This window comes from Lipotes vexillifer, unplaced genomic scaffold, assembly GCF_000442215.2.
Source record: "Lipotes vexillifer unplaced genomic scaffold, Lipotes_vexillifer_v1.1 scaffold330, whole genome shotgun sequence".
In the NCBI taxonomy this organism is placed as follows: Eukaryota; Metazoa; Chordata; class Mammalia; order Artiodactyla; family Lipotidae; genus Lipotes; species Lipotes vexillifer.
The window spans coordinates 40361-66886 of record NW_006775627.1 but is presented as its reverse complement, the minus strand read 5'-3'; positions in this window follow the sequence as shown (position 1 = coordinate 66886).

The window sequence follows — 26526 nt, the reverse complement described above, 5'->3', positions numbered from 1 at the left end:
AGAGTATCATTAATTAATGAATTTATTGAGTGCTCCATTGTATTATCTCACTTAATTCTTATCCTATAAGGTAATTATTATCATTTTCCCTGAACTGGGGCTCAGAGAGGAAGAGTGCCTTGCCCAAAGCTACAGACAATAGTGGAAGAGTTCAGACTTAACCACAGGAAGTTTGATTTTAGAGCCCTCATTCTTAACCATGGATGTATCTGCCATCCTTTAAGATCCCCACATTCTTCACATCTTAATACAAAATAGGTTTCCTTTCTTAATTTACATTCTAGGTTTTCAGTGTACTAGAATATATGTCCCAAATGCATCTGAATCTGCCAGCTTCACTCAGACACAACTTCCAGTGACATAAACATGAAACTGTAAGATAACACTCAGTTTTGAAGATGTGTGTTAAGGGTATAAAATAAAGTGTTTTGAAATAGAAACTCTAAATTACTTGATGTTTTGGTGCAGATACATGTGAAAAAATTTCACTGAAAACTGAACAAATTCTAATTTACTGGCTTATATTAGGGATTAGGAAAAGGAGCAAAGATAAAGAGAACTAACCTTTAATGCATACTATATATTTCAGACACATGATTTATATGCAGAATAATTAAATTCACCTAACAGTTGTTTGAGGTATGTATAAAAATGAGGAAACTGAGTTTCAGAAAGATTAAGGTCATACAGCTCTCAAATGACAGAGCTGGGATTTTTGAAAAAAAGTGCAAAATATTCCAAAATCCATTTTCTTTCACTCTCCTGTGCTTCATGTTAGGAATGTGATCCAATTAGTAGAACTTAGTCCTGTGCACATATTTTATGGGAAATTCTATGTAAATGAAAGGACATCTGGTTAAATATAGGGATCCCAGATTGTTCTCATATACACAACAGATTAAACTGACTGAAATTTGCCTGCCTACCCCCAGTCCAAAGAAAAAATACACTATATGGGAAATTAGTTGATAAAATTCAGTGTACTCCATTTCACTTTGTTATGGAAATTTAATTAAAATATAAATTTTTACTTTAAATGAAAAGAAGAGAAAAATATTTAACATTTATCGAGCATTTACTGTATGCCAAGCACTGTAATAAGAAATTTACACATAAAATTAATCATCACAACTAGTCTACCAAGACTTTCATATCCTGGCTCCTGACTATCTCTACAGCCTTGATCAGCACATTTTATATCAGTGTTTTCCCCAATGCTGATTCACAGATTGGTGCTAGTTTGGCCTCGGAGGATATACCCCAGATCTAAGAAATTACATGTGCCAGGAGAAGGACCTAAAATATTCATTTTGAATAAGTTTCCCTAACAAGTAAAAGCTTTTTCTAACATGACAAAGTACATATCTTGCTGATTTAATATTCAGCCTGTTTCATTAATCACTCCATAGATTACTCATGGCTCTAACAATTCCACACTGGTATGTGACACATGAGTTGAATCAAAACATTGAATGTCTTTAATAAATCTGGAGGGCTTCCCTGGTGGCACAGAGGTTGAGAGTCCACCTGCCGATGCAGGGGACACGGGTTTGTGCCCCGGTCCAGGAAGATCCCACATGCTGCGGAACGGCTAGGCCCATGAGCCATGGCCGCTGAGCCTGCGCGTCCAGAGCCTGTGCTCCACAACGGGAGAGGCCACAACAGTGAGAGGCCCGTGTACCGCAAAAAAAAAAAAAAAAAAATCTGGAGTAGTAGATTTCAATTTTCTAAAATATTGATACAATCTCAGAAATGAATATTATGTCTAGGACACTCAACTCTCATAAAGTGTAGACAGCTGTTTTTTCCCTATAGGTGACAACATCCAAATCTGATTTATTTGATCAAATGAAGCATTATCATACTTAGTCAAATATAAAGCAGTAAGATCTGACTGGCACTCAGATCATGATATAGTGAATTTATGAAAGAATCCCACTAGAACACTGGAGTGTCCTAGTATACACATGAGGATTACAGTAGTGTGTTTACTAAGTATAGGAGGAAATAAAGTAGATGTCAGTCAGGTGCTGATAACATTGATCTCATGTAACAGTTAAACTCATTCCTTTGTAACTTTGGAGTTATTTAGATTATTAATCGTCCAGAATTATGGGTCTACAAAGTATGTATGTATACTCTAAAACAAAGACACATTATAAGATAACTTTTTCTATAAGTGACATTTTTTATGTGCTTTTTTGAATATTTTTACTCAGTATTGGTTACTTGGTGAACCCAAGATAAATAGCATGTGAACTTCAGTGATATTTATGTATAGAGTTGGCCTTAATTAAAGCAGGCCTACAGAGTACAATTTGAAGGGTACACAGTTGTGTGTTCTTTTTTAAAACCTTTCCTGTTGGTCCACCTTAGTGCATAAAATTAACATTACTCTTACGGCCTTGAAAACCACTGATAAGACACGTGTAAACTGTGACAAATGTAACACTGCCTTCGCATTGGAATTCAACTATTTTATTGCTTTTTAGTCACTACAATGTGGCTAAATAGGGTCTTACTATAGATCCTCTTTGACCTAATTTATAGTATTGAAAGAATTGCCGTAGGTGATATAAATGAAGCAAAAAGCATTATCTATCCATGTTTAGGACACAATGCAGTATAATTTGTGTGTGTGTGTGTGTATATACATATATGTGTGTATATATATATTTACTATATGTGTATATAGTAAATATTTTCCTAAAATCTTTATTTTCCAGAAAATATCGTTAAATAATTGCTTCATTCTCTCATATTACTTTGATTTCAATAAACTATTTTACAGAATATAATAGTGAAGTGACTATTTGGACTAAATGCATTTAAGTGATACTTAGTTTTCCTCATAAAGAAGTGGCTGGATTGTATTCTCCATAGTGGGCAAAGCTTCTGAAGAGCCCACACCTGGGGAAGGCTCACAGTGAAAGCCTTATTTGAATAATTTAGTTTTGTGTTATAGAATATTGTTAATGCCAGAATAAAGAGTTAACTGTAATCCCTTTTTCTTGAAAGACTTTCAAGATGATTGTTTAGTTGCTTTCGTTTCCTAATAAAACAAAGTGTTACGTTGGTTATGTTCCATGCACTTTTAAATGAGACTGATTATTCAGTAAACAAAACATAATCAAAGTTTGTATGTGTCTCCATATGGAGGGGAAGAATACTATATTGTTGCAAGGAATATTTTATAGATAAGAGAAATATACTAATTACATATTTGTCATACAAGGGTACATTTAATATTATGGTTCTTTTTGGACTTACAAAGAATAAATTCTTTGTCATAAATTCTTGATCTAACATCAGAATTGTTCAGAGGTATTTTGTGTTCAGGGAGTTACCACCTTAGAGAATGATAAGGTGAGATTTCATTAGACTCTTCCTTTGCATTTAGTTACCATTCTTATTTAAATGCTTCCTTATTTCTTTTAAGAACTCCTTCCTAAAATTTCATTAACCAATGAATTTTGTTCCTAGACTGAGTAGGAAAATAGAGAAGATGCTTCATGCATTTATTCATTCTTTCATCCAGATTGTATTCATTGAATATCTGTCATGTGTCAGATGTGGAGAACACCATGATGAACAAGGTGTGTGTTTGCACTCAGGAGCTCTCAGTCTGATGTAGAGAGACAGACAAGACAACCACAAATGACTATACAGTGTGATAAGAACCATAATAGAGACATGTACAATCTCGGCTTTCCTAATCCTCTACAGAAATGGTATGGTAGAGTTTGGGTGGTGGTAGATTTATTTCCAGGAAGGCTTCTAAGAGGAAATGAAGCATGAGTAGTCTTGAAGAATAAGTACAAGATAATTAGCAGGGTAGAGAAAAGAGGTTGCAAATAGAGGGGATACATAAATTTAAAGAAATGGAGCCATGACAAAGCATAGTGTATTCAGGGAACTGAGGTAGTTCAGGATGGCTGAAGGTGAGGTACTTTACGAGAACATGGATACACGTATGACTGAAAGCATGGTATAAACCAGATCATGAAGGGGCTTGTAGATCATGCTGAGGACTGGAGAATCTTAAGCAGAAAGGGTGGGGGTTGGATTTTAGAAAGCTTATTCTAGTATAAGAGTAGAGAATAGGGAAGAGGTCAGATTGGAGACAGAATTATTAGCCAGAAGGTCTTATAATAAATGGTGAGGTTGTAGCCTAGGGCAGTAACAACAGGCATGTTGAAAAGAAGAAATAGCTGAGATACTTAAGAGTTAAAATAAACAGGACCTTATTACTAACTGACATGGAGGCAAGCAGGGTGAGAAAGTTCTCTAGGATATGACCCTACTTTTACTTTAGATTTTTACTAGTAAGAAAAATTATAGCAGGAAAAACAGATTTGTTGATGACTGAAGAGGGAATAGAGCCCAACCATGTTGTACGTGTTTACTTCGAGCTGTCTCAGTACATTCTGGCCAATGGCTATGACCATAAGGGAGAGAAAAGCCTAGTGGGTAAGAACACAGACTGTGAAGCTGAATTCCTGGGTTTGAGTACTAGATCTACCATTTACTAGCTAGAGGATACTTCCCTTATATAAACCTCAGTTCCCCATATATAAACAATTGTTATAAACATTAAATGAAATATTTCATGGGAAATGCACACCAGTGCATGGCATATAATAGGTGCTCAGCAGATTTTGCTGTTATTATTGTTATCAACATAAAAATAGGCAGTATTATTTATGAGTCCTATGTTCAAGGGAAATAAGTAAACTAGAGAGATGGATTTAAAGCTATGGATTTGAGTCATCAGCATATGAGTGGTTCTTTTTCACTTTTGTCCACTGTCCCAGCTTTCTCTTGCTATAATAATCACTGTATAACAAGTCCAAAATTCTCGAGTCTTCATATCAACTGTGCATCTCTTCTGGTCTTAGCTGGGCTCATTTATATTTCTCTAGTTATACCAAGACAAATGGATGGTCATATCATCTCTATTTTAATAACCCCCCAAAATAGGTCATTTAATTCTAGGATATAAAGTTGTAGAATAGTAAAATAGAAACATTTTACCTTTATAAAAATGGGTAGAAAATATAAGTATTATTTTAACTTGAACTGATGCATTATGTCAGTGCCCTAAACAGTTCTGGCATCAAATGCATCTAATAAAATTTGTTGTCAAGTTAAATTTTTTAGTATACATGTCCAGTGAGCAATGAATTTAAGGTCAAATCCCATTGCAATGAATATTGGTCTTCAGGCTATTACATATACACATACAGACATCCTAAAAGCCCTGGCAGGGCCCCTTATGAACAGAGATTTGTCAATCTGTTCTATAGATTTTCATACTACATATAATTCAGTTTGACAAATTCTCTCCATTCTCTAATCTTACTTCCATTTGTATCTTAGTCTCTCCTTATAAAATGTAAAAATACATGATAGTTTAGAATGACAACAGGGAAGAGTGGAGCTGAATGGTATAATTGATTGTAGCTGAGCTGAAGAAGTTAGTATTCCAGAAATCTGCTTTGGTTAAAGTACAGCTGGGGATCCTAGTGCTTTACCCACTTGACCTCTTGATCAGAATCTTTTGGGAGGCTCAGTCCCCAAAACTATACCTTTCTTGCAGGGCATAGGTGGTAGTGGTGTTACAGGGGTGGCAGTCAGCAATGACTTAGATTTAATGGATGGATGAGCATGTCTATGTGCTTGTTATACCTTCACCATTGTTAAGCACCACTACACCCTCCCTCCCATCAGTCTGCAAAAAATACAGACAAGGGTTCACTATATATGGCTTAGAAGGATAATATACCTGGGTGTTGTCATATCAATTTGTAGAAAAAGTACCTCTAGAATCTTGCAATTCAAAATGTGGTCTATAGAGGGTAGCATAAGTATGACCTGGGAGCTTTTTAGAAATGTAAAATTTCAGGCCCTGTCTCAAACCGACTGAATTAAAATCTGCATTTTAATAAGCTCCTTAGATGATTTTACTATATGTTAGTGGTTTAGAATCTCTACAACAGCAGTTAAGAATGGTTACACATTAGAATCTTCTGAAGTGCTTTCAAAAACATAAAAACCAGGACCCTTCTATAGATAATTAAATCAGAATGTGTGGGCTGTACTCCATGCATTGGCATTAAAAAATGTTTCCCAGGTGATTTTGAAGTTCTCTTGAGCTATGAGTCACTTGAAGGCTTAAAGCCCAGGAGTTTCAACACGGAAGGAATCGATTCCAGAAACTTTATATACCAGATTCATCATCTTTCCCCACTGATGAAATGTGGGAACAGAAACAAAAGAAGTCCAATAGGATAATTTGACTGAACTTGTGTCTGTCCTGCCTGGAAGAGTGGCTGGCTCAGTCACTCATGCCAATTAAGGTTCTCTGAATTGAGAGCCAAAAGTTAGAGTGTATGGTGGATTCCCATCTTTGGACCCAATGATTTCAGAATGACATGACATGGTATGCTTCTGGAGTTATAAGGCATGTTTCCGAGGCTGTACTTTGGCAAAGAGGAGATTGTACAGAAGGAATCTATGAGGCATAGGAGTGCAGCAATAATTCTAGAAGCTTAAAGTTACTTTTATAACCACCACTCAGAGTTGCAAGCCTCTCTTAAATGTATAGAGATATAAATATAAATATATTAGGTATAAAATATCTAATTGTCTTGCTAAACTCTAAACCTTGAGGTATACTCTCCTGGATTTATCGAAACTGTCGTTTTTCTTTGCCATCCATGAACCTGAAGAGTTTCATTCCTGATCTAGGCAATCTACTTCAGAAAATGGGGAATGGAAAATTTACCTTGCCCAGGCATCTTGTTTGCTTCTTTTGATCAACTTGAATGCCTGCAATGTATCAAACCTGTGATGACTTTTAGAGGGTAGGACAGTCTCACTTTCAGACTGACCTTTCTGCTAGAAGTTCCAAATAGAGTCTTGTTTTTCTCTTTGTTGCTCCACTTTGGTAGTTTTTATAAAGACGCTTTGGTCAAACTTGTGGCTGGCTTGCAGATGCTGTATTCCAATTTCTTTAGAAAACCTTTGTATAGGTAGAGTAAAACCTAGGAGGTTGGGAAGCAGCTTCAAATTAATGACACATATAGGAAGGATGAATTGATGTTTGCTAAGAAGGTTTCATGGATGTGATAAAAAAGAAAGCTTCGAAGATGAAGTGTTTTGAATCAATTAATTTAATAAAAATGTTATGCCACAAGATTATGGAAAGATCACAGAGTAGGAAGCACCAGGAAAATCTGTCTCCCCACCTAGACAACAATTACATTGGCAAAATCTGTCTGATATAAATATTTTAGAACTCTGGAGTCAATTGAAGGCTTGCAACTTCCAGGGGAAATAGGAAAGTATGGTCCATTCAAAGGAAAAAATAAATCAATAGAAACTGTCACTGAAAAAGACCTGATGGAAGATCAATTAGACAAAGGCTTTAAAACAACTGTTTTAAAGATGCTTAAAGAACTAGAGGAAGATGTGGAGAAAGTCAAGAAAACAATGTACTCTGAGTATAACTCACCTAGATTTCACTGAGCTTCTTGGATGTTTATCTTCAGGTCTTCAAATCTGAATTTTTCAGTCATTATTTTTTCAAATAGGTGTCAATGCTAAGTTGTGGTTAATTGTGGTTAATTTAACTCTTGGCACAGTGGAAGCTACCTGCCCCCAGATTCGCAGCGTGCAGCTCGGCATATGTTCCTGGAGCAACCTGCATACAGGTTGCAGAAGGCAGGATGAGCAAAAATGACAGTGTCCTTCAAATATTGGGGTTCTGTACTCTGATCTCTGAGTCCTGCTTCTGATCACAGAGGTGCAAATAGGGTGATGGCAGTTGATATTACATCTCCTGCCATTGTTGTGAGCCCCTCCCATTCAGGCTGAAGTGATTTCCAGGGTAATTAAAGGACCAACATTTTTTTCTCCCCATGTTGATTTTTCTTTTTTCCGCCTTTGGGAGCTAGACATTAAAGACTAGGGCATTAAAAAGCAACCGCATACATGAGGAAAATCAGACAGCAACCATACATGCTTAGGGAAATGTACAGGCTCAAACTAGATCTGGGAATAGGGAGATCAAGATGGCGGGGTAGGAGGACACTGAGCTTACCCCCCACCACCCTGACCCCGTGAATGCTGAAAACCTGGAGACTGGCAGAAAGGCTCTTCTACAACCAAGGCTATAAAGATCCACATGGAATTGGGTAGGAAGGGAGGAGAAACAATCAGGCCAGGACCTGTGCCCTAGCAGGTGACACAGAAGACGAAGCGGATATCACAGGCTTAGGGATCCTCCCTGGGGAGTCAGGGGTTCGGGACACATATTGGGCACCCGAGCTCTGGGGTCTGACACTGAGAAGACAAGTCTCCATAGCTGGTTTGAAAACCAGTGGGACTTACTGGAGGGCTGTAAGAAACAGACTCTACTCATGAACAGTGTGTACACATGATTGTTATTCCTGGGAACAAGGTGGAGGAAGCAGATTGAAATGGTCCAGGGCTGTGGCTGGTTTCCCACGAGTGCCCCAGTGTGCACCCCAGGCTGCTCCAGCCCTTCTTGCTCTGGCACTGTTCTCTACTAAGTAGAAAGCTGCTGTTGCCATGGATAGTGTACACTTGCAGGAGATGGAGCCAGCCTACACCTAGAGGGCAAAGGCAACCATTACCAGGGCACATGTATGGAGAGAGCAGATTGAAAACTGCCTGGGACTCTGACCAGCTTGCCAGAACCATCCCAGCATGCACCCTGACCTGCACTGAGCACCTGCTCCCGCCCCTTTTGTACCAGTGCTGCTTTCCACTAGGGCAGAGGTAATGGTAGTGATGCATGCACTTGGAGGAAGCAGAACTGGTTCAGACCCGGCCTTGAATGGGAAAGGGTGGTAACTGCCAGTGTGTGCATGGAGGCAACAGATTGGAAACTGCCTGGACTTCTGACTGGTTTGCTTGGACTGTCCCAGCATGCACCCCAGCCCACATCAGGTGTCCACTCCAGCCCTTCTTGATCTGGCACTGTTCTCCATTAAGGTGGAGGTACCATTGCTGGGGGAGTGCACATATTAGAGGGAATGAAACCAGCTCTGACCCAAACTTCAGGGCTTCTGCTCTACCACATTGGGTCCTGACCCTTATAGGGAAGTGACTGCCAATGAGCACAGGAGAATTCTGGCTCACACCTGGCTTGAGCTTTAGCCCCTTTACCCCCAGCCTTACCTCCCACCAAGGTGGTAGCTGCCAGAACACCTCAGGAGATGTGACCCATGCTCACTTCTGACCCAGCTCTCCCATCAAAGCCACTGGGCACACACAGACTGCATGGGGATGTTCCCACACAGGGACACCCCATCAAGACCGAGATAGGTAACTGTTTCACCCAACATCATAGAGACAGAAAGGTAAACAGAATGAGAAGACAGAGGTATATGTTTCAAACAAAAGAAAAAGAAAAAAACCCCTGGAAAACCCCCTTATGAAACAGATAAATAATTTACCAGATAAAGAGTTCAAAGCATTAGTAATAAGAATGCTAACTGAACTTGGGAAAAAATATAAACACAGTGAGAATTTTAACAAGAAATTAGAAAAATATAAAAAGGAACCAGTTAGAGCTGAAGAATAAAATAACTGAAGAGAAAAACATACTAGAAGGAAATACCAGCAGACTAGGTGATATAGAAGAATGCGTGCGTGATAAGGAAGATAGAATAATGGAAATCATCCAGTCAGAACAGCAAAAACAAAAAGTAAAAAAATTCCAAAATTAAAAAAGAAAAATGAGGATAGTTTAAGGGACCTCTAAAACAACATCAAGTGTACTAACATTTGCCTAATAGGGGGGTCTCAAAAGAAGAGAAAAAAGGCTTAAATGTATTTGATAAAATTATGGCTGAAAACTTCCTGAACTTGAAGGAAACAGAGGTCTATGTACAGGAAGCAGAGTCCCAACCAAGATGACCCCAAAGAGACCCAGACCAAGACATATCATAATTAAAATTGTTAAAGTTAACACAGAGAATTTTAAAGGCAGCAAGACAAAAACAAAGACTCACATACAATGGAACCCTTATAAGTCTATCAGCTTATTTTTCTGCAGAAACTTTGCAGGACAGAAGGGAGTGGCATGATATATTTAAATTACTGAAAGGGAAAAATCCATAACCTAGAATGCTCTACCCAGCAAGGGTTATCATTCGGAATTAAGAAGAGATAAAGAACTTCTCAGACAAGCAAAAACTAAGAGTTCATTAATACTAAACTGGCCTTACAAGAAGTGTTAAAGGGGTTTTTGTTAAGTGGAAAAGAAAAAGCTCCAACAAGAAGCAAGAATTCATAGGAAAGGATAAATCCCACTAGTAAAGGTATATATGTAGTAAAAGGTGTGGATCAGCCATTTAAATAAGCTAGAACAAAGATTAAAAGACAAAATTTGTAAAGTCAACTATAACTACAACAAACAGGTGCAGGATGGACATGAAGATGTAAAAAATGACAAACACAAAACATGAGAGGAGTAAAAAACGTAGATCTTTTAAAATGTGTTTGAACTTAAAGGACTATCAGTTTAAAACAAGTAGATACAGGTATAGGTCAACATATATGAACCCCATGGTAACCACAAATCAAAAAACTACAATAGATACACAAAGAGAAAGGAACAAAGGCATAACACTAAAGAAAATAATCAAGCCACAAGGGAAGAGACTGAAGAAAAGAACAGCAAAGAACTGCAAAACAACCAGAAAACAAGTAATAAAATGGCACTAAGTACATTCTTATTTAATAATCACTTGAAAAGTGAATGGACTAAATGCTCCAGTCAAAAGACATAGGGTGGCTGATTGGACTGAAATAAGACCCATCCATATGCTGCCTACAAGAGACTCACTTCAGAGCTGGAGCCACACAGACTGAAAGTAAGAGGATGGAAAAAGATACTCAATGCAAAGGGAAATGACAAGAAAGCTGGGGTAGCAATACTCATATCAGACGATGTAGATTTTAAAACAAAGTCTATAACAAAAAGACTAAGAAGGACATTATATAATGTTAAAAGGATCAATACAAGAAGACAATATAACATTTGTTAACATACATGGACCTAATGTAGGAGCACCTAAATATGTAAAGCAAATATTAATAGACATAAAGGGAAAAATTGATAATAATACAATAATAGTAGGGAACTTTAACACCCCATTTACATCAATGGGCATATCATCCAGGCAGAAAATTAATGAGAACAGTGGCACTAAATGACACATTAGACCAACTGGATTTAATAGATATCTACAGGACATTCCCTCCCCAAACAACAGAATATACATTCTTTTCAAGTGCACATGTGGAACATTCTCCAGGATAGATCACATGCTAGGCCACAAAACATGCCTCATCAAATTTAAGAAGATAGACATTATATCAAGCATCTTTTCCAACCACAATAGTAAAAATCTAGAAGTCAATTACAGGGAAAAAAATGGAAAAAGCACAAACGTGGATAAAAAACAAGGATTTAGTATATTGTTTAGTATAAACAACAAGGATTTAGCACAGGGAACTATAATCAATACCTTGTAATAACCTATAATGGAAAAGAATCTGAAAAAATATATATCTCTGAATCATTTTTCTGTACACCTGAAACTAACACAATATTGTAAATCAACAATAGTTCAATAAATAAATAAAAAACCCCAACAAGTACATGGAGACTAAACACTGTTACTACAAAAACAATGGGTTAATGAAGATGTTAAAGAGAAAATCAGAAAATACCCTGAGATAAACGAAAATGAAAACACAACTTTCCAAAATTTAAGACACAGCAAAGGCAATTCTAAGAGAGAGTTTATAGTGATACAGGCCAACTTAATTAAAAGAAATGTCAAATAAATAACCTAACCTACTGTCTAAAGGAATTAACAAAAGAAGAGCATACAAAGCCCAAAGTCAGTAGAAGGAAGGAAGTAAAAATCATAGTGGAAATAAATAAAATAGAGACCAAAAAACAATAGAAAAGATAAAAGAAACCAAGATCTGGTGTTTTGAAAAGATAAATTGATGAGCCTTTAGCCAGGCTCATCAAGAAGGAGAGAGGGCCCAAATAAACAAAATAAGAAATGAGAGAGCAGAAATTACAGCTGATATAACAGAGATACAAAAAATCATAAGAGTACTATGAACAGTTATAAGCCAACAAAGTGGACAATTTAGAAGAAATGAATGAATTCCTTTGGAAGAAACAGTCTTCCAAAACTGGATAAGGAAGAGATGGATAATCTGAGCAGATGAGTTACTAGTAGTGAAATTGAATCAGTAATAAATAAAAACCCCCAGCAAATAAAAGTCCAGGACCAGGCAGCTTCACAGGGGTATTCTATCAAATATATAAAGAAGAGCCAATACCTTTCCTTCTCAAACTATTCCAAAAAACTGATGAGGAGGGAACACTCCCAAATTCATTCTATGAAGCCACCATTACCCTGATACCAAACCCAGACAAAGACATTACAAAAAGCTTAAATTACAGGTCAATATTTCTGATGAATGTAGATGCAAAAATTCTCAACAAAATGTTAGCAAACTAAATTTAACAATGTGTAAAAAGGATCATACACAATGATTAAGTGGGATTAATTTCAGGGATGCAAGTATGGTTCAGTATCCACAAATTAATCAGTGTGATACACCACATTAACAAAAGGAAAGATAAAAACCACATGATCATCTCAATAGACACAGAAAAAGCATTTGACAAAATTCAATACCCATTCATGATAAAAACTCTGATCAAAATGGGTATAGAGGAACATATCAACATAACAAAGACCGTTTTAGACAAACCCACAGCTAACATAATCAATGACGAAAAGCTGAAAGCTTTTCCCCTAAAATCAGGAATAAGATAAGGATGCCCACTTTTGCCACTTCTATTTAACATAGAATTGGATGTCCTAGCCACAGAAATCAGACAGGAAAAAGAAAAGACATATAAATTGGAAGCGTAGAAGTAACTGTCACTATTTGCAGGTGACATGATACTATATATAGAAAACTCTAAAGTCTCCATAACAAAACTACTGTAAATGCAAGGATACTTGCTTTCAATACTTCTATTAAACATAGTACTTAAAGTTCTTGCCAGAGCAATTAGACAAGAAAAATAAGTGCATCTAAATTGGAAAGGAAGAAATAAAATTATCTCTGTTCACAGATGATAGGATTTTATATGTAGAAAACCCTAAAGACTGTACAAAAAAATCTGTTAGAATTAATAAATTAATTTATCAGAGTAGCAAGATATAAGCTCAACACACATAGATAAGCTGAATTTCTATACAGTAACAATGACAAATCTGAAAAGGAAATTATGAAAACAATTCCTTTTATAATAGCATCAAAAAGAATAAAATACTAAGGGATTAACTTAACCAAGGAGATGAAAGACATGTACACTACTTGAAAACTATAAAACATTGCTGAATGAATTTAAAGACATTAATAAATGGAAATACATCCATGTTCATATTTTGGAAGATTTAATATTGTTAAAATATTAAAACTACCCAAGGGGATCTACAGATTTAATGCAGTCTCTATCATAATAATATTTCCAGAAATAGAAAAAAATTCTCAAAATACATAAGGAGTCTCAAGAGAATCCTACTGGCCAAAACAGTTTAAAAAGAAAAACAAAGCTGGAGGACTCACACTTCCTGATTTCAAAACTTAATACAAAGCTACAGTGATCAAAGCAGTGTGGTACTGGCATGAAAATGAGCATATAGACCAATGGAATAGAATAGAGAGACCAGAAATAAAATCTTGCATATTTGGTCAAACAATTTTTGACACAGTTTCCAAGACTATTCAATGAGAAAAGGGCAGTCTTTTCAACAAATGGTGCTGGGAAAACTGAATATCCAAAAACAAAGGAATGAATTTGGATCTTTACCTAACACCATATACAAAAATTGACTCAAAATGAATTAAAGACCTAAATGTAAGACCTAAAATTATAAAACTCAAAAGAAAACATAGGGCAAAAATTTAACAGCATTGAATTTGGCAGTAATTTCTTGGATATGATACCAAAGGCACAGGAAACAAAGGAAAAAATAGACAAATTGGACTTCATGAAAATTAAAAATTGTGCATCAAAAGGCAATATCAATAGAATAAAAGATAACCCACAGAATGGGAGAAAATATTTTCAAATCAGATATCTGATAAGGGGTTAATATGCAGAATTATATAGAGAATACCTAAATCTCAATAATAATAAAACAAATAGCCCTACTCAAAAATGGCCAGTGGACTTTCTCCAAAGAAGGTATACAAATGGCCAACAAGGACATGGAAAAATGCTCAACATCACTAACCATTAGGAAAATTCAAATCAACAGTACAAGGAGATACCAATTATATCCATTAAGATGGCTTCTATCAAAGAAAGAGAAAATACGTGCTGGCAAGAATGTGGAGAAATTGGAAACCTTGTGCACTGTTGGTAGGAATGTAAAATGGCACAGCTGCTGAGGAAAAAAGTATGGTGGTTCCTCAAGAAAGTAAAAATGGAATTACTGTATGATCCAGTGATTCCACTTCTGGGTATGTATCCAAAATAATTGAAAACAGAATCTCAAAGAGATATTTATATATTCATGTTCATAGCAACATTATCTGCAATAGCTAAAATGTGGAAGCAATCTAAGTGTCCATCAATGAATGGTTAAGCAAAATGTGGTATATACATACAATGGTATATTATTCAGCCTTAAAAAGGAAGGAAATTCTAATATATGTTACAGCATTGGATGAAACTTGAGGAAATTATGCTAAGTGAAATAAATGAGTCACAAAAAGACAAATAATGTATGACCCCACTTAAATGAGGTACGTAGAGTAGTCAAAATCAGAGACCAAAAGTAGAATGGTGATTTCCAGGGACTAGGGGCAGAGTAGAATGGGAGTTACTGCTTAGCATATAGACTTTGTTTTGCAAGATGAAAAGAGTTATGGAGATGGTGATAGTGATGGTTGCACAACCTTATGAATGTATTTAATAGTACTGAATTGTATACTTAAAAATGGTCTAGGTGGTAAATTTTATCTTACAGTATTTTACCACAATAAAAATTGGGAAAATTTTATTATTTTAATCTCTGAATTAGTGATTGTAACAGGCTTTTTTCACTTAAACCCAATAAATACTTTATTGCATCATTACTTTTGTATACAGTGCTTTTCCTACTCTTCATAATATAGGAATGGTAAAAAAAAAAAAGCCTAAAAATGATTCAGAAATATAAAGAATGAAAGAAAAAGAACTTAAATTGAAATTGTATTATAAAGATATGTAAAAGTTACAAAAGATATATTTGGAAATGTTATAACAAAATTACTACTTTTTAAAAACTAAATTGACTAGAAATTTTTTATTCCTGGGGAAAATTGTTCCATTTGATTTTGACTAACTTTCATGCTGTAGCCCTTCTCAAGGAAGTAATCTTAAAAGGTGTACATACTTTGGATCAGGGCAAAAATAACTACTTTCAGCTTTCACATTTTGCTTAAGACCAACTCATCTGCTTAAAAGAAACCTCTTCCTACCTAAGGACTAAAAGCATTCCTAGACACTAGAGATTGGAAAACTCATTCTAAATCACTCTAAATAAAAATATTATTTTGATCCAAAATACCCTTCTTTCCCCTTGCCATTAAAAATGGGTAAAAAGAAGCTTAAAGACTTGCAAAGTGCCTCATTGCTAGTACTTACCATTACTTCTCATGATTCAAAAATTGATTTCTGGCTTTACATCTATGAGAGACAGTGGGCCTTTTTAATACCATAATATTTCATAAGCTAATGAATATGGGGATGATAAATGAGCCTTCATCCTACAGTCTCCTCCAAGTGACTCTTTAAAAGAATGATGTTATTTTGAAGTTATCTTTATTTAAATTTTATTTTACTCTCCACTGCTTTGCAGAGCTTCCTGGAAATGACATTCCTTTCCTTATCAGTTATTAGGCCTTATACATTCCTTTTGTTACTTTCAGGTATGGAGATTATTTTTGGTACATGGAGTTGGAGAGTGAGACAGATAAATATCTTGTGCTAGCCTGCATCTGAAGATAAGACAGGCAGTTGGTATAATTTTAGGTTGTGGCTACAAATTATTGATTAGGAAGGATGTTCTAAAAATATGAATGAGGAAAGGCATAAATGATATCCACAAAAAGTCTGGCATAGAGAAGATAAAAAATAGTAATACCTCAGCTCCTTCTCTCCAATCCCCAGGGTAGAGCATCATATAGGTACTTATGTTAGAAAAAGCAAGTTTTCATAGAGGGTCACAATGCATCCATGTGTGTCTTTGCTCTATAGCTTCCTCTATTTATTAAAGGTGATACCACCCAGCCCCCTCAGGTACCCATAGCTCTTAAATTCTTTCCATTCTCCCTAGTGGTATCTACTCTTGAGAAGTATAGGTGCAGTGCTGCTCTCCTCAGAGGTACTTGTCTTTTGATAGGAGATGAATGCAATTAGAAATATAGGGACATAGGGATATATTGATTGCATTTGTTAGTGTCTTTTACAAATAACAACAAGATATGTGTTGATATAGGATACATGGAAAAAGGGAACAAGCCTGGAAAACTCTTTTATCTGTCCATTCATTGTTTCACCCGTCCATCCATCAATCTATCTATCTTACCCTATCTCTCTCTTTCTCTCTCTCTCTCTCTCTGTATCTATATATCTCATTCATTTATTGATTTTTGTATAGTTTACACATAGTAAATTTCATCCCTTTTAATGTAAAGTTCTCTGAATTTTGACACATACAATTATATAACCATCACCACAATCGAGATAAAAAAAAGTTATATAACTCCAAATATTTCACTTTTACTCTGTTGTACTCACTGCCCCTACCGCTAGCTACTGGTGGCCAGTTTCCTTTCCCTTAACTTTGTCTTTTCCAGAATGCCATGTAAAAGAAAACATACAGTATATTGCTTTTGGGGTCTAATAACTACTTTTATATCATAGTGTGTTTCAGGTTCATTCATTTTGTAATATGTATTAGCAGTTTGTTTTTTTTTATTGTTGAGTAGTATCTCATATGGGGATGTACTACTTTTTGTATATGTGTTCATTTACTGAAGGATATTTGGGAGGTTTCTAGTTTTTATAGGCAAATCACCTATAGGTGATTATAGGCAAAGTCGCTTTGGACATTCACAATCAAGTTTTTGTGTTAATGTAAATTTTCATGTTTCTTGGGTAAATACTTAGGAATGGATTTCTCCCTCACCTTAGATAATAAATTAATGATATGGTTTTATGTATTCTCTTTTGAGAATGTATCTCAAGGGTATTAAAGTAAAAACTCCATTAGACCTGAGTATACCGATGAAATTGAGGTTCTGGACTTGCAAAGATGATAACCCTAGGATAAAATCTACTTGGTCAAAGGATATTGTCCTTTCATATATACTTTTGTATTCTATTTGTCAATTTACCTTTTAGAATAACTTTATTGAGGTAATTCACATACCTTAAAATTCACACTTTAAAAGTATGAAATTCAGTGGGTTATTTGATATATTCACAGAGTTCTGCATCATTTCAATTACCTAATTTTAGAACATTTTCAGCACCCTCCCAAATAAATCACTCATTTTCTGCCTGCCTGTCACTTCACATTTTCCTCTCTCCCCAGTACCTGGAAACCACTAATCTACTTTCCATATTAAGGATTTTCTATTCTGGACATTTCATATAAATAGGTTCATACAACATGTGGTACTTTTTGTCACTGATTCTCACTCTTAATATTTCAAGGTTCATCTTTATCATAGTATATATCAGTACTTCACTTCTTTTTATTACCAAATAACATGTATATATTACATTTTATTTATGTACTCATCAGTTGAGCATTTTTTTTCTTCTTTTTGACCATTATGAATAATGCTGTTATGAACATTTGTGTATAACTTTTTGTGCAGAAATATGCTTTAGTTTCCTTTGGGTGTATACCTAGGAGTGTAACTGCTGGATCATATGGTTACTTTAATATTTTGAGAAAGTGCCAAAATGTTTTCCAAAGTGGCTATACTATTTTATATTTCCACTGGCAAAGGATGAAGGTTCACATTTCTACACATTCTCACCAATATTTGTTACTGTCTGACATTTTTATTTTAGACATCTTGGTAGATGGGGATGGTATGTCATTGTGGTTTTGATTTGCATTTCTCTAAAGACAATGATTCTGAGCATCTTTTCATTTAGTTACTGATCATTTGTATATCATCTGTGGAGAAATATTTACTGAAATTATTTGCTCCATTTTAATATTTAGTTATTGTCTCTTCATTATAGATTTGCAAAGTTTCATTATATATTCAGAATATATGTCTTCATCAGATATATGATTTGAAAATATTTTCTACCATTCTCGTTTTATTCTATATTTCATTTATTTCCACCCTAAACTTTATTTCCTTCCTTTTGCTTGCTTTGGATTTAGTCTGCTCTTTTCTAATTTCTTAAGGTAGAAAGTTAGGTAATTGCTTTGAGATCATTCTCTTTTAAAATAAGCATTTAAAGCTATGAATTTTACTTTCACTCTTGGTTTAGCTGTCTACTGTATGTGTCGACCATAAGTTTGGTATTTTGACTTGTTTTCACTCATTTTAAAGCATTTTCTAATTAACATTGTAATATATTCTCTAACTGATATGTTATTTACAAATGCTTTGTTAATTTTATCATATTTGTGAACTTCTTAGCCCATATCAGTATTTAATTTCTAATTTAATTCCATAATGATTGAACAAAATAATTTGTGATTTAAATTATTTTAAATTTATTGAAACATCTTTTATAGCCTATCATATGGTATATCCTGGGGAATATTCCATATGCACATGTGAAAAATGTGCATTTTGCCATTATTGATTGAAATGTTCTACATATGTCTGTTTGGTCTAGTTAGTTTATAGTGTTGTTTGACTCTTCTATTCTTGATCTCTCTAATTGTTCTACTTATTATTGAAAGTGGACTGTTGACAACTCCAGCTATTATTTTTAATTATCTATTTTCTCTTCAATTTTTTCAGTTTTGGCTTCATGTACTTTGCTGTTTTGTTGTTAGGTACATATGTTTTTATCTGTTATATCTTCCTGATTTATTGATCCTATTATCATTGTAAAATGTTCTTTTTTGTCCTTAATAAAAATTTTTGTCTTAAAGTTCATTGTGTTTGATATTAGAATAGTCACTATTTCTTTTTTTATTGTTTGCATGAGATATGTGTGTGTGTGTGTGTGTGTGTGTGTGTATATAACTTTGCATCATATATATACATATATATGCAACATATATTTGGGTCATGTTTTTATTCATTCTGCCAATCTCTTCTTTTGATTGCAGATTTTTAAAAAATCTATTCTTAATGTAATTACTAATAATGTAGATTTTATGTCTGCCAATTTGGTCCTTATTTTCTGAATGTTTTTATCTTTTTTCCCTTTTTATTCCATTATTGCTTTTTTTGTGTTTCATATAGTTATTTTATAATCTACCATTTAATTCCCATGTTTCTTTTCATTTCTCTCTATATTTTATTTCAGTTTTCTGTGTGGTTGCCCTGGGGATTAAAATTAACATCTTAAATCAAGATAATCTAATTTGAATTTATACCAACTCGATTTCTAAATGATACGGAAACTTAGCTCCATTCTCTGTCTTCTTCTTTGGGCTATTATTATCATACAAATTACATCTTTAAACATTATAAGCCCTTCAACACAAATTTTTAAATTATTGCTTTATTCACTTGTATTTTAAATCAGACAAAGGAAGAAATGGGTTATAAACAAAATGAATATGTATTGTCTTTTATATTTATTTGTAGAGTTAACTTTACTGATGTCCTTTATTCTTTGTGTAGATTCTAGTTACTGTCTAGTGTCCTTTCATTTTAGCCTGAAGAACTTCCTTTAGAATTTCTTGTAAGACAGTTCTGCTACCATCAGATTTTCTAGGTTTTGTTTTGTTTTTTAAATCCAGGAATGTCTTTATTTCTTTTATTTTTTAAGTATAGTTTTAATGGAATAAAAATTTATGGCTGACATTCTTTTTCTTTTAGCCACAATTGTCAAATATTAGTTGACCATACATGTGTGGGTTTATTTCTGGGCTCTTGATTCTGTTCCATTGGTCTGTGTATCTATCTTTATGTTAGTACCATACTGTTTTGATTAATATAGCTTTGTAACGTAGTTTGCAATCAGGATGTGTGATGCCATCTACTTTGTTCTTTCTCAAGATTGTTTTGGCTGTTCAGGGTCTTCTGTGGTTCCATACAAATTTTAGGATTGTTTGTTCTAATTCTGTGAAAAAATGCCATTGGAATTTTGATAGGAATTGCATTGCATCTTTAGATTGCATTAAGCAATATGTACATTTTAAAAATATTAAGTCTTCCAATCTGAACATGGGATATCTTTCCATTTATTTGTGTCTTCTTTAATTTCTTTCCTCAGTGTCTTATAGTTTTCAGTATTGAGACCTTTTACCACCTTGGTTAAATTTATTCCTAAGAATTTTATTGTTTTTGATACTATTGTAAAGGAATTTTTTAAAACTTGTTTTCACATGGTTAGTTGTTAGTGTATAGAAATGCAACTGATTTCTGTATGTTGATTCTGCGTCCTGCAACTTTATTAAATTCATTGATTAGTTTTAACCATTTTTTGGTGGAGTCTTTAGAATTTTCTCTATATAAGATCATGCCATCTGCTAACAGAGACAATGTTACTTCTTCCTTTCCAATTTGGATGCCTTTTATTTCATGCCTAATTGCTCTGGCTAGGGCTTCCAGTACTATATTGAATGGAAGTGATGAGACTGGTCACCCTTGTCTTGTTTATAAAGGAAAAGCTTTCACCCTTTCAGTGTTAAGCATGATGTTAGCTGTTGGTTTGTTGTATATGAACTTTATTATGTTGAGGTATGTTCCTTCTATATCCACTTTGTTGAGAATTTTTAATCATGAAAGGATGTTAAATTTTGGCTTGATGGTGTTTACCATGACAAGTAAATGTGTTTGGATCCAAATAGTAATTTGAAAACTTAAAATTCAAGTATTTAATAACCTGAATTTTTAACATAGAACATATTTATATTTTGAGATCCAAACTTAATCTATAAATTATCCTTATACCTTTTATTTATCTAATATAAGTTTAATTACTATCAAACATTATTTTATGAAGATTCTTAAACTTAGTTTATTTTAATTAGAGATATTCATATTATTCATAAAATTCAAAGGCAGCTGATTTCATTTTAACAGGCATTGTCAATACTGCATTTCATAATGAAAAGATCTGTTTTCCTTGGTTTTAAAGTAAAAGTGAAAGTAATTCGTCCTCTGTTGCTTTAATCATAATTTGATTGGAGCACAAATATAATTTTAAATGGAAAATAATACTAATAAACATTTGTATTTAATACCTTTTGTATATTGTTTTCTTCTCACCCAAAGTAGAACAGAAAAAGAAGGAAAGAATCAATTTGAATTGTAAGTTCCTTATAGTCTTTGCCTTGTAGCAATAATTATTTGGAAATCAAAGATAATAGAAGGATATGCCTATGGTTATTGACTTGTAGGAGGTAGAATCAAACTGGGATTGCTCAAGTGAAGAAGCTGTGAGTAAAGGTAAGAGAGAGTGTCTCATCGCAGAGGGATATGAATGGCAGAGAGGAGCAGTTTCTTCAAAGGCAGCTTCTAAGAGAGGTTTTTTGTGTTGGAAATAGGCTTAACTTCTAAGTATTCTGCTTTTAAAAAGAAAACTCTGTATATTAACCATATGAATTATATATACATCACATCACTGGGGATAACATTGATTAAAGAATCAAGAGCAGGAGTTCACACTCCAGAATCACAGGTGCAGCAGGGCTTCTAGGTGCTGTGAGTAGGTTGAGGTCCTGCAGAAATCTCCTTCTCTAGGAAGTATCTGTTGGCTCCAGGAAAGGAGTCATTGGTGTTGGAACCTTCCTGGGTCATGTAGTACCACTGGCCCTGAATGGTGATTTGCACTAACACCCTCCTCAAAGGAATTCCTAGTTTGTCTCAGGTAATTCTATCTTTGTGGGCTCTACGGTACTCCAAGTTGCCTTCATCTTATCAGTCAACGATATTGACCAAGTCCCTCAAATCTGAGATTAAACTCCTAGGGTGCCTTTGTGTAAGAGTAATATGAACTATTGGGACTCAAATGAGAGACAAAATTCAGATTAGGAGTCATGGATCTAAAACATGAGTTAAAAAGGGTCTGGGACGTGCTAAATAAGAGTAAGCTGAAGGCGTGTTCAAGTGTTAGAGGTTGATTACCACTTTGTTTTTCTAAGAAAGATTATAAAGAACCTGTGTTAGGCAAAGAAGTTTATTAGATAAAGTTGGAGATAAAAATAAAGTGAGAAACAGTTCTGACACTGATCACATCCTTGAGAAAGGCGTTTAAGACAAATGACAGTAATATAAAACTTAGGTTGCGTTTTAGAGATTTTGACATGTCAAGATACACCTGGTAAACTGACGAGGCAGGAAAACTAGAGGCCTATTTACAGGAGGCCACTGTGCTTCCAAAGGAAAGAACACTTTCCAGTACTCAAATTCAGACATAGCAGAGCAGGGCTGAGGTGATGTAGCTTGAATAGGATCTCTGTAGAGCTCTGAGGAGAGAGTTCAGAAAAAAAAATGTAGTCTGTGGAAAGCAGGAACCATGGATAGTAGTTTGTCTCAAAGGCTTAGTGGACAAAGGGAAAGGGCAATTCTGAGGGCAGGCAAACATTGACCATTCATATTTGTCTCCTGATCCAGTATCCATTGAAATTATGTCTGAATCTAGAAAGCATCTTACTCAATGAACGGAACAGATTTTCTTCCAGGTTGCTATACCTTAAGCTGTGCCTTTCATTCTAGTATAAGAACATTATAATAAATAGGAGGCGTATGTTGTTTTGTTTAATCCTCACTGTGAATTTGCAGGAAGTTATTAGTATACTAACTTTAGAAAGGAGAAGATGGAAACTCTGAGAACTTACATTAATTTTCAGGATTAAAATAATAAATATTGGACGGGGATTTGAATCTGAATCCTATGCTCTATGCTCTAAATGACCCTGCCTGTCCTCAAAGAAGGAGTGAATATGCGAACAGGAAGCTTCTTACTACAGAGACTTAAAGTTTAAGTCTTAAGAACAACAACAACAGCAACACATCTTTCCATTCTATGTAATATTTGGTTGAGCAAGAGAGTTGAATATTTCAGAAAAAAATGAGCTGTTAGGTCAAAGCTGGGAAATAAGAAATTAAGTAGGTCTGGGGATACATAAGAAGTAATGGAAATCTGGTCAGAGTCTAGTCTACTTGAAGAAAAATGTGGGTTTGGGCCTGCATTGGGTGGGTTTGTGTCTATCTTGGATATAGACAATCCTCACTATCAGCTGGTAAAGCCACTTTGCTTTCTTCTCCTTTTTCCTACTCCCTTTAGTGGATTAACATTCTGGTTAAAAGAACAGAATGCAACCAAGAAAACTGTACATTATGCTTTTTATCTGTCAGTACTGAGGGACAGACCCAAAAGATTTAATTGAAAGAAAAATATTCCCTGGCACTTTGATCCTTTAATATGACTAAGATACCATTAGTGTTCAAAATTAGATTAAAAAATAATCTGTGCTTCTCATTTATTTTGAGAATTATTCTTAGAACTGAATCAGATAAGCTCTCTCTAACACATAGTCATTAAGAAACAAAATTTTCTATTGCTGTGTGCTGGATCTATGGTATTATATAGGTAGCTAGCCTTCTTCAAGTGCTCTGTGACATTATGTATTTTTCTTCCAAGTTCTAAAAATATATTCTTAATTAAAATGTCATATTTCTGGGTGAGCTGTGTGTAATTTTGGCATCTTTTTTATAGCTTTAGGGATACATTTGGAGGACATTTTCTGAACAAGTTCTCTGAATCTCCTTGGAGAACAGTGTAATAATCATTTGAAAAATATATTAGAGAAATTGTCACTGTTCAAATATTTTGCACAATAACAATTTTTCTTTTCTATTTGGTGTTACCTTTCTAATTCTTGTGTTTCCTCGTATACAAGGGCATATCAAATTCTGTTGACTGTTATTACAAAGTCCTCCATGAAAATTTAAATACACAAAAGAGAAAATAGTTCCAGTTATTTCTTTTTTCTTTTATGTATATCCATCTATGGACAAAAGAAAATAGCATTGTTATATTTTCTTAAAAATGTAATATTTGTTCTAATGTACACTACTGTTCAAAAAAGAACATAGAGATAAGGGTATGGCTATGATCTTAGGCAACATGCTGTTGTCTCCTTTGTCTACAGATCAATATTAGCTATTTTGGCTGCAGGAGAGAAAAATATCGATCTTCCAGTTACTGTTTGTTCTTCATCTCTCCTTACTCTCTAGAAAACAGACATTTTCAACTTTTGCTTATTTCCAAAATGAACTTGTACTTTTACTTATTATAAATAACAGTATTTGTGAAACTTGGACATTTCCAGTTCTTGTTTTAGTCCTTTACATAGTGACCCCCTCAGCTTTCTCATCAGAATGTCTTCTTTCTTTGACATCTCTGAGTGGGATTATGGGAATCAAATCGTCTAATAGGGGCATATCACATCAACATAAAAATCCTTTCTCTTTTGAAGAACAAAGAAAGGTGTTTTTCCCCTTAAGTTTTTCTATGCAGATTTTAGTCTGTAATCATACAAATAAACAGAAACTGCCTCTGATGGGCAAGGCATGGAGAGTTCTGAAATTAGCTTTTCCTTAGAGGATCATCAGCAGAAGAAGTTTTGTGCAACAAAGAATTAAACCTTAACCAGAAAAGAGGTCTGGCCTCTGCCCTGGGCTTCTGGAAGGTAATCTCTAAGCCCTTGGGATGTCATGCCTGATGGGAGTGTCTTTGTTTGCCTTGGGGCTCTGGAGTCATAAGGTGGAGATTGGCTACACCAGAAAGACCAATAGTGTGATTTAGAGTGGAGACTTTGGGTCACACAGTGTCAGTAGACCTCCAGAGGATCTGCAGACTGAGATTAACCAAATGGGCAATCAGGCCTACATAATTAACCTCTGATCACCGAGGCTTAGGTGAGCTTCCCTGGTTGGCAATATGCTGTGTGTATTGTCACACATCGGTGCCAGGAAGGAAACATGTCCATGACTCCATGAGGAGAGGAAAACAGAAGCTCTACATTTGGTACTGAGCTCTGCCCTATATATTTTTTCCCTTTGCTGATTTTAATCTGTATCCTTTCCCTGTAATAACCATGAATACTTGTAATTGGTGACAGAAGTGAGGACATTCTTGTTTGGGAATTGTTCTCTCTAATCATATAGTTGGCTAAAACTCTTATACCTTTATTTTTTGAAATAGAAAAAAAATTCATGCTACTATTTTTGGTATAGACCATTCTGCAATGGATCAAAGTATAAAAAGTGAAATTAATGTATAAAAATCTGGCATCTTTCTGTGTATGTTTATGTGTACGTTTGCGTGCGCAGGTTTCTATGTGCTGACTACATGCTGACTCTCCATATGTTGACTTCAGAAACTCAAAGGAGTTTGATGTACTTACATTTTAAGCTAAAAAAATTTAATGTAGTAACTTTTACAAACTTTCAGGAATAGTGGGGTGCAGGATTGGGGGCTGTCATTGACTCACCATTCAAGGATCTAGATTACCAGGAGCTGACACAGCAGCCATCACCTGCTCTCCCAATAGTGGAGCTAGCTGGTATTCATGACATCTCCAAAGGATTCTGTCACTATCAACCACAGGCCTGAAGAAAATCTTCACTCCTAAGGGACTACAGAATTGCGGGCAGATTCTTAAATGTTTTTCATTGTCACTGAGATTTTGACTCAGTGTTATAAAGAAAATGTAGAGAAAACAAAAATTTGTGGGCTGAAAGCAGAGACCTCAATCTGAGCCCCAGCATTGCTTTTAATTAGCTATGAAACCTTAGGCAAGCTGTTTTAACCTCTCTGGACCTTAATTTCCCCATCTTAGGAAAAAAACAGTTGAACTAGAGGATCTCTTAGGTCCCACGTGGCTTTAAAATGAGGTGATGTGCTAGTAGTTTCAAAAACTTAGCTTCCAAACTGAGGTCAGATTTCCAAACTTGAGTGGCCAGAGGCACAAATCCTGGTGTTCTCCCTCTGTGCCTGCTAAGCTAAGAATTGAAAGTAAACTGCCTTTCTTCCTCTGGAAACAGGTGCAGTTTGGCATCTCTCTAATAGCAGTTTAAGTTTTTGCATCTCAAGCTTAGAAAACACTTTTACTCAGGTGTTTTTTACAAACCTGTTTTTTTAAATCATATAGGGAATATATATATATATATATATATATTTTTTTTTTTTTTTTTTTTTTTTTTTTTTTTTGGGGCGCGGGGCCCTCC